This window comes from Acanthisitta chloris, unplaced genomic scaffold (genome assembly GCF_000695815.1).
Source record: "Acanthisitta chloris isolate BGI_N310 unplaced genomic scaffold, ASM69581v1 scaffold1133, whole genome shotgun sequence".
NCBI classification, from domain to species: domain Eukaryota; kingdom Metazoa; phylum Chordata; class Aves; order Passeriformes; family Acanthisittidae; genus Acanthisitta; species Acanthisitta chloris.
In genome coordinates, this window is record NW_008666330.1 from 55867 (window position 1) to 63728 (window position 7862).

Sequence of the window (7862 nt, forward strand, 5' to 3'; positions counted from 1 at the left end):
GAGCAACTATGGTGTTTAGTTGCTAGCTGGGGTTAAACCATGACAAAAGTTAAGCTCAGGAAGAAGAAAGGGTGGGGGGAAGGTGTTTTTACAATTTAGTGTTATTTCTCATTATCCTACTCCAATTTGATTGGTAATTAATTAGACTAATTTCACCACGTAGAGTTTGTTTTACTTGTGACAGTAATTGCCGAGTGATTTCTCCTTGTCCTTATCCTGACCCGTGAGGTTTTCCTTCTATCTTCTCTCCCCTGTCCAGCTGAGGAGGGGAGTGATAGAGCAGCTTTGATGGGCAACTGATGGCCAGACAAGGTCAACCCATTGCAAGGCAACAGAAAGAAGTCATCAGACTCATGTTTTGGAGAAACTCAAGGTTTCTAATATGGAAAGCCCTTATAATCATGCTGTGTGAGTCTGCCTAGGAGACTTCCATCATATCCTCACACATGACGATTGAGCTGACACATGTCATCTCCTCTGTCTTTCACAGAAGCTGGGCTTGTTTGAAATGACCAATTGCTCAGATTTTATGTTCATCAGGAAGTCTGTCACAGAATCAGTAAGGCTGGAAGGGACCACAGTGGGTCATCTAGTCCAACCTCCTGCTCAAGCAGGGTCATCCTAGAGCACATTGCACATAATTGCATCCAGATGGTTCTTGAACACCTCTGGGTGAAGTCTGGGCAAACTGTTTCAGTGTGTGGTCACTTACACAGTAAAGCTCTACCTCAAATTCTGATGGATGTTTCTGTGCATCAGAAGAGCCTGGCTTCATCTCCTTAGCACCTCTTCTCTTTGCAGAGTAAGAAAAAGCAAGCAAGCTGGAACTGATAGGTTCACAGATACCTAAGGGCTGATAAAGGATCCATAAACATTTGGGTTGGGTTTTTTTTTGCTTTGTTAGATTTTACAGGCAGTAGTGAGACTATCATCTTGGCAGGGTCTAAAGCAGACCCATTGGTAGAGTAAGTTTTAAATAAAGGAAACAGAAGAAGTTCTTTGGTAAGAATAGAATTTGCTGCTGCTTATTTTGTAAAGTAAGATGTATGATGTTTCTGGTTTTTGTGTTGTAAACTTCAAAGTGCTTGGGTCATGTAAGGTTTTATTTCTGTGAAGCAGTGTTGCACAAGCGGGTGCTCTGAGGAAGTGTCCTTTTCAATGCAGCCAGAGCAGGCTGCCAGAGCAAATGAACTCCACACAGCCTTAGTACAGTGCTTCCTACATAGGGAGGGTGTCAAAGAGTGTGGGGAAGCAGCTTGGCAGAAATTTTCTAGACACTGGTCAATGACTGGTAGGATCTGAACTTTAAACGCTGGACAGACTTTGATTAGAAACTTGCCGGTTTTCCTGGTCGATCCTTTTCCTGCCTCCTTGGGATGCATCAAAATGATGGACTGAGGACTGAGGAGTCCCAGGATTTGCAGTTAGCTGGAGAAACTGTCCATCCTGAGTGTAGGCATCTCCATGGTTGGGAATGGAAACTCTGTTATGAGTTTCCAAGTGCCATGTCTCTGAACCAGTTCTACTGCATGAATGAACACAGGTTGAAGGTCCCAGGGACTCTGAGTGCCACAGCTCTGTTTGAGCTGCTCTGGGGCTGGGGTTAGAGGAATCCTGGCCAGTGCAGACTGCAATTGGCACAATAATAGCATGCTGGTTATGCAGAAGCCCTACACTAACCCATTTTAAACTAGCATTCAATAATGCACAGCTGTTACTGTTACTATTAACAATAATTGTGTTCAATCCAGTTGGTGACTGCCAGGGATCTTAGGAAACACATTTCGTTTTGGAAACACCTTGTGTTTAAGAGTTTCTGAAACTAAATATGGCTGGACTTCAGTTCTGTGAAAATTTTCCAGTGTTTGGCTTTTCCTCCCAAAGCAGGATGAAAAGTATTCTGGTAATTTGGAAATTATCACAGAATGGAAATTCATCTCCCTGGCCAGCTCTATTTATGAACTCATTAATTCAAGAACTCATCTACCAACAAAAGGCTTCCTAGCCTTTAATTAAATTGGAAGTCTGTGCCTTCTGGTTTTCTTTCCAGAACCTATTTGAGATTCTTTCTACCTTCCCTTACTCTTGGCTATGATGGCACTTGGAATGCATTAAGAAACTGTAAGAATGCCAAGGAGTTTATTTTATTGTAAGATTATATATGACATTTGAAGACTAACACTTCAGCTAGCAATCCCTTCCCTTCTCTAAGGAGACCACTTACTTTTGACTGAATTATTAAAAAAAAAACCCCAAACCAGAGTAACAGTAAAACTGAATGCTTCTTGTCTAGATATTCCTCATAAACATGGTCTTACTCTCAGGATGTCTTATATGATGATGCAGACCAGGACCACTCTTCAGTCGGTGCTTAATTTTAGGCCTCCATATTTGACAAACTTGGCTTCCAGTCATGAGTATTCATTCTTTGTGCACCTTTCAGAAGACAAGTCTGATTGTCTTACTTTGTTTTTGAGTCATTATTCTCTATGCTTTGTTTTTGCCAAATGTCAAAATATAGCTGTTTCTCTGCTTCAGGGATATATTATACTAAGTGCTCTGGAAAAAAAATTGGCAAATGATATAATACTCTGGAAAAGAGAAAGAGATTTGGATAGTGCTGGGGGGAAAAAAGAAAAAAAAAAGAAAAGAAAGAGAGTGACCTTGCATCATACCGCTGGCAAATTTTGCCAAGCCAACAGCCAATCATAGTTAATATGGCTTTACTCTCAACTAACCTGCAGCAATGCTATTATAGTTTCACTACACTGTTTATGAAAAGCTGAGCTAGTCTGGAAAGCATTACGTGAAAGACAATTCTAGGAAAATGGGGAAAAAAGCTGTAATCATTGACAGTGCTTGTGTCTGAAACCTGGTTTTTGAATGTACATTAGAATCCATAAAATAAATACTGAAGAATGGAGAGAATGTGCTACTTCCTGATTTTAAAACAATAATACACTTTCTACTATAGCAACTACTAAATTTAGTGACTGTCTCATCTATGTATCTATAGAGAAGGAGAGAGCAAGGATGCTTAGGATACATGTGCCTTTGCCCATGTTCCATTTCAAAAGCTGCTCGTTTCAAGGCTGAAGTAATCAGTTATTCCTCATTCCAGAATAAGATTTTCAAGGGAGCCTGCTGCAGTACTGCAGCCATACTGGGCCATACCTGCTCTTTGCAACTACAAATGCAGCATCCCTGTCACTGCCATGTGAAGGGTTTAGGTGGAGAAGTAGTAATTGTCAAAGAGGGATCCTTGCCTATATTTGCGGACATGTACACAGACACAGACACAGACACACACATGCACTTCCACTGAGGATATAATTGTTCTCACACACCTGGGATTTGCATGTGTGGATGAAAGTGTTTCAGCTCCACTTTTCTCCACTTGCTGAGTATTCTGTCCTCCCCTGGTGTGTACAAACATAGCCCTGAAGGGGAATGGTTTTTTGGGCACACACCTAGACTAGCATGGTTGCTGAACCTACCATGAACTGCGAACAGCATTGGTTCCTCCAGGGATGCTGAGTACCATTACTACTGTACTGCTTCTGACACAGGTGCTTTTCTTTACAGAGGACTGGTGAGCCCAGGTGCCTTTGCACTGCATGCAACTGCCCTGTGTACGTGTACCTCAGAACAAATGGGCACATTTGTGTCTTGGAGCTATTCTTCAGCTTGAGATCCTTAAATTTAGGGTGAAGTAAAACCACATTCTTTTATGTTGGCTGAGAACCATAACTTCCCATCTACCTATGACATTTAAATGCAAAATATCTAAAATGAGTTAAGCATTAACGCAGCCTCTTAGGGCTTTCACCATTTCTTCTCCAGTTGACTACTTGTGATTAAAATCCAGAAAAGACTAACATTTTTATAATCTTTAATGCCTCTAGACTGCATTTTTGAAGATTCGAAGTCATACAAAATCTTGAAGTTCACTGTTTTTCAGTTAAATGCAGATGCCTAAAGCAGGGAGGATGAGAGTGGTGTTAGACTTTTAGACTGCATGATTACCTCCTAGACTAGAACTCTAGCCCTGGGTTTGCCACATGTCTTTAAGAAACACACACCAGGTCACTGCTGGTCGTCCAAGTTTGAGCCCTGGAAGCACTGGGAATTAAAGTCCCTTGCAGGAACGCAAAGGGACATTATTCATTGCACATCTTTTGAAAGGCTGAGTGTGAGCTCTTTTGTTGGTTTATGAGGCGATGGGAGAGGTCCGCTAGATTTTCCCTGTGCTGGCTGAGCTGAGCTACCACATCATAGTATTGCTGTGGAATTATCACGCGAGCATACAGTGAACCAAATGTGTGTTTGCTTAAAGGCACGTGAGCACACCTGGGAGTTTGTTTAGTTCCTGCCCCTAGTTGTAACAATTACTTGTTAAATGTTGTCATGTACCCAGCATGAAACATTAGAGTGGCTTCTGAAATCTTGCTGTTCTAAGGGGCTCTTAACTTTTTATTGGGCCTGTAGGACAGATCACAGAAAATCAGGAATGTCCTGGTGCTATTTTTCTGGCAACCATCAAGGCTCTAGAGGCACAGCACTTCAGACACATGGGCAAGTGCCTTCAGAACAGAAAAAGGAATTCTAATGTGTATTTAGACCATTAGTATCTTTGAAAATCTACTCTTTTTAGCTCCTTTCTGCAAGATTTGTGAACAATTTTGTCCAGCTGTTGATTATGAGCATTCATGTCTAAACAAAAGAAACCCCCATGCCATCTTGTATGATGTGCTCTGGCCAGGACCACGCTTTTGGGCAGCCCTGGGGTGTAATGTAAGATGCCAGTGAGGAAATTTTCCCTGTGCTTAACCCATTTACAAAAATATTTGCTTCACACAACTTGGAGTACTGGAAAGAGAAACACCCGTATGGATTACACATCTTTCCTCAAGCAGAGGCTGTATTTTATGACATCTGGTTTGCCCACTGGAGGTCAGTGTTTTGGAGCAGAATGGACGTGATATTCCCGTATGGCCATAAAGACAGGAAGCACTGTACCAGACCTTTCCATGCGTCATTGTGGTGTTTAGTATGTGTCATCTTGGCTTGACATGGAAATATGAGTACATTCAGCAGCAGTCAAGGGGTTATATTTTTGAACAGTGTGAGAACAGCTGCAGAGAACATAGTTATTACTCATAGATTACGTAATGAAGTTGCATGTTGCAGAGTGCAATTGTGGTTTAGTGTGCTAGATACTCCTTATTGACGTCACTCCAAAATGTGACACCAGTGCAAAAGATTAGCAAAGCCTAGGAATAATTGCTGAACAGTACATCATACTTCATTTAGAGCTACGAGACCAACTCTAGCAGCTTTGTCTTCTGCTTGCATGGTTCTCACTGGCCTCCCCCTGTCCCTCAGCCCCCTTCCCTCCTGCTGGTGCTGAGAACTTGGGGTGGATAGGAAAAGAGGTGCATGTACATACTCTGTGCATATTACTTAATTTTCTTTCAAGTTGCTGGGACTGGGAGGGTCTCTGAAAAAAAGGTAACTAGTAGTGTACCCCACCACTGGCCAGCAATTAGTGGCATATCCATGAGGCCAATACTGGGTCCAAAACTGTTCAACAGCTTCATTAATTATATTGATGATGGAGCAGAGTGCACTTCAGCAAGTTTGCAGATGATCTGTGAGGAGTGGCTGATATGCCAGAGGATCACACTGCCATTCATAGGGACCTTAACAGACTGCAGAAATAGGTTGAAAGGAACTTCATGAAGTTCATGAAGGGGAAATGTCATGTCTTCCACCTAGGAAGGAACAACCCTGTGCAACAGTACAGGCTGGGAAGTACCCAACTGAAAAGCAGCTTTGCTGGATAGACCCTGGAGATCCCAGTGGACACCAAGTTAGACATAAGCCAGCAATGTGCCCTTGAAGCAAAGAAGCCTAATTGTGTCCTGGGCTGTTTTAGGAGGAGAGTTACCATCAGGCTGGGAGATGTGATCCTTCCTATCTCCTCAGTAATGCTGAGGCCACAACTGTAGTGCTGTGTCCAGTTCTGGACTCCTCGGTTCAGTAGAGATATGGGTATACTGGAGAGACTCCAATGAAGGACCACAGAGATGATGAAGGGACTGGAACATCTCTCCTATGAAGAGAGATTGAGGGAGTTGGGATTGTTCAGCCCAGAGAAGAGAAGACCTGAGGGGGTCCCACCGATGTATGCAAATATCTGAAGGGAGAGTCAAAGATGACAGCCAGGCTCATTCCATTGGTGCCCAGTACCAGGGCCAACCACAATGTGGACCTGCTGAAACACAGGAGGTTCCCTCCAAACACCAGGAAACACTTTTTCACTGTGAGGATGGCCATGTAATGATACAGGTTGCCTGGGGATGTTGTGGAGTCTCTATCATTGGAGGTATTAAAAAACTGCCTGGACATGGTTCTGGGCGATTAGCTCCAGGTGGTCCTGCCTGAGAAAGGGTCCCTTTCCACCACAGCTGTTCTGTGATTGCGTGATTCTGTCAAAAGTCCTACTCTTCTCCTGTCCTCCTCTCTTCATTTCTTCTCCTGCCTCCAGAACAGACTCATGCTCTCCCTGTTGTTAGGGACAGAGGTAAAGACTGGGAGTGCTGTGAGAAGCTAAGTAGGCAGAAGTGCTGCATCTCTCACACACTAGAACAAACTGACTATAGTCAGATGTTCGATGCAGAGTTCTGCCTGTCCTTATCCTCATAGAGGTAGATTCTCATGGCACCAGGTTCACTTGCTTCTTTGCACACCCAAGGGAGGTCAGACTGGCTGGAAGCAGTGGGTGCTAGAGAAGCAAATGGTGCAGAGAGAGCCTCAAACTCAACTTTCTTGCACATATCTCCCAGTCCCTCTATTGCACTGTTGCCTTGCTCCAACTGGCACTTTGCTAATCTTTCCCAGCCTATCCTGCTCCACTTAAGAACACATTTTGTCATTCCCACAAATTGTTATTACTGCCAACTATGAGGAAAACCAGCTCATTTTGTCCCTTTCTGTCAGGGCAGCAAAATTCACTTCTATAAAGTCTTCATTGAGCTTTTTTTGTCATTATTACCATGTTACCAATCATAAATAAAATCAAATCTGAGACATACAGCCAAATTCTACTCAGATTTTCACTGGTTCAAATCTGGAATCTGTAGTAAATTGAGTGAACTAATTCCTGATTTACTGCGTCTTAGGAGAGATAAGAACTTGGCTGGGTTGTAGAGTTTAGCATTCATATACATTTTCTATTAAATACAGAGATAGGTATAGAGAATGGAAAAGCATGTTAGTGGGAAATAGCCAGCCTATTCCTGACAGTATTTTAAATTACATGAATAGGTGCCCCATTTTTTCTGTCTTTCAGATGGAATGGTTATGGTTAGAACTATAGGTAGTTTGTCTCACCATTTTCAATTTCTTAAGAAAAAGAATTTTGCCTTACAAAACTTAATTTCTAGTAGCTGAAAAGTACAGATAATATTTTTTGTTTGCTTTAAAAGAGTGACAAAATCCAAAATATCTTGGGAAAAGTCATATTTGTGGTAGACGGTAGTCCTTTCCTGGTGAAAGATTCTCATTGAAAGAAAATAGGTCACTCAGAAAATTGCCCAACTTGCCACTCTTTGAACATGGGGATATTTTGAACAGCCTCTGATAAAATGAATGTTTTATTCCTGTTTGCAAAAGCAAAGGTGACTTCTGTAATACATTTATCTACAGCTGAGTTGATAGTCTCAGGGCTGAGGAGGGTTAGGCTTCATCATATTTCACCGGTGTTCTACTTCTTTAGGGGCCTAAGTACATGACCAGCTTGATCCTGGAATATAATTTAAATTGAAAAAATAGAAGGCAAATTTTCGCAGTGTGATTTC